Raw genomic sequence first — 2,280 nt, forward strand, 5'->3', positions numbered from 1 at the left:
AATTGTTTAAAGACCAAGATGTGTTGGGGAGATACCCGGCACCGGAGAATTAGCAGCAGGTGCTATTTATAGAGCCACTGAGCTCTGCAGAGTTCCCTCCGCCCAGGGAACGCCATTAATCTTCTCTAGCAAAGGAAAAAAGAAGTAATAAACTTAATAATGATTTAGAGTAAAGGAGGGAGAGAAAGCGCTGAGGCTAATACTAAGGTGGATCTAAGCCAAGAGATTAGTTTCTCCCTGCAGAAAACACACACACACACACACACACACACACACACACACTCACTCAAAAATGCAGTCAGGCCTCCTTCCCTCCAACCTCCGTAACTCACCATTGCTGTTCAGCCTCTCAAAAGAAGCAGTTAAATGGCTTTTATTTTTTCCTGAGGCTGACAGACATATGTCTCCAAATCGCGCGCTACTACACAGCATACTCTCTAGATAGGCTGCACTTAAAACAGAAAAGCTAAGGCATTCCAGGGTTATTAAACCTCACCGTACTGTTTCTTGCTGTGCCCAATAAATAGAATGCAAGTGACTTAATTCCTAGTCGATTACCTTTATCAACAAAAAATGCCAAGACATGTATAAAAATATTTGTATTTCAGCACAGTTCAACTCACATTGCAGTGTGAAGACCTAGTGGCTCACAAGAAGCTTGAGAAAAAGGGTTTTACTTTTGAACATAAAAGGGATTGGGCCAGGTATACGAGCCTTCCAACTCCCAGGCATGGAAGGATCTTTCGCATTAAGAAATTCTCACTTTTTCATAAAGGTCTCATGGACTGCAAACAAAAATTATGAGGAGCGGGATACAGAAAAAGATCTTTTTTTTTTTTTCCAGAAAAGATGCATAAAAATAAATAGGCTTTTAAAGGAGATGACTGTCCTCATTTGAGTTTTTAAAGTTCTCTGAGAGTGCCAGTTAGCGGGAAGTATTTTCATTGCAAACAATTCTGCCTTTTTAAATGTTAAGTATCCTTTATTCCTGGACACCAACCAGAGACAATAGAAAGAAAGAGAGACCTGGGCATCCAGGCAGAAAACAGGCCTTGTAACACAGCCAAAATGAATTTAGAATTCTCGTGCAATACAATGTGAAGGCAGGAGTGTTGAGTGGAAATGTGTAATGAGCTCCAAGTGGCTGCCTTTCAGATCTCAAGAGCTGAAAGTGACTTGACGCTGGGGACCCTTGCTTCCCCTGCTCAAGCATTCAAGTGACTGCTGGCACCCGAGAATAACAATGAGAGAGGCACAAAGACCACCGCTTCAGCGTGGTGCTCACGGATGATGGAGATGGGCCAAACGTGCAGGGGCGACGGAACCCAGAAGCACTTTGTATGGAACAATCGTTAAAATTTGATATAGCCTAAATGTAGGGGGAAAAAAAACAGGAATTGATGGTCGTTAAGTTCACGTCGCTTTGGGGAAGCTCACTGAATGTAACGCAAGAATGCTAGGTAGATACTTTACGTTAACATCACATAAGAAGGAGAATAGTATATTCCAAGACTCTTTAAATAAAATGTCTATTATTAGACATGAGATTATCATTATGTTGAATAAATTGTTAATTACATGCAAAATATCATCTCACAATTTATTTATGTGTAGAATGCCTATTATCTCAATTACTGTTTATTATGACAACCCTGCAAAGCAGATATGGCAGGTCTTATTATCTGCATTCTGCAAATGGGAAACTGTAGCGTAATTGATTGCACCGTGTGAAAAGGATGGTAATAGAACCCATGCTAGAACCTAGGTCTACCTAATTTCTGTTTTATTGATCATTATGCTGTAGCAGATTTAACGTGGAACAGAAAATCTCTAAATGACTTTAAAAGTCTCTAAATGCAGTTATGGTGTCATTGGGTCAACTGGTTGGAACATCATGCTAACTGATCAAAGACAATAACAACTGGAGGCCGAACGGTAAAAAGCAACAACTAATCGTGCTTCATTTCATGGCCAGAAACCACATCCTTAACTTTATTCAGTTACTTCGTGGAGATAGACCTGTGATCAAAAGTATTTGACATAAGGCAAGAGGGCAGATAGACCAGCAGAAATTTCTTATCATAAATAAGAGAAAGAAAAAGAAATCAAAATAATTTTGAATTACTTATAAGTCAAAGATGAATTTTCATAATAAAAGATATTATATTATCATAAGGTTGCAAGACTATAACTAATTTTGAATTTTTCTGCCCATATGGGAAACAGAGTATCACATCAACAGCATAGTCACTGCCGCCTGCTACCACCCAGACGTGTACT

Source organism: Pteropus vampyrus, unplaced genomic scaffold (genome assembly GCF_000151845.1).
Source record: "Pteropus vampyrus isolate Shadow unplaced genomic scaffold, Pvam_2.0 Scaffold46, whole genome shotgun sequence".
In the NCBI taxonomy this organism is placed as follows: domain Eukaryota; kingdom Metazoa; phylum Chordata; class Mammalia; order Chiroptera; family Pteropodidae; genus Pteropus; species Pteropus vampyrus.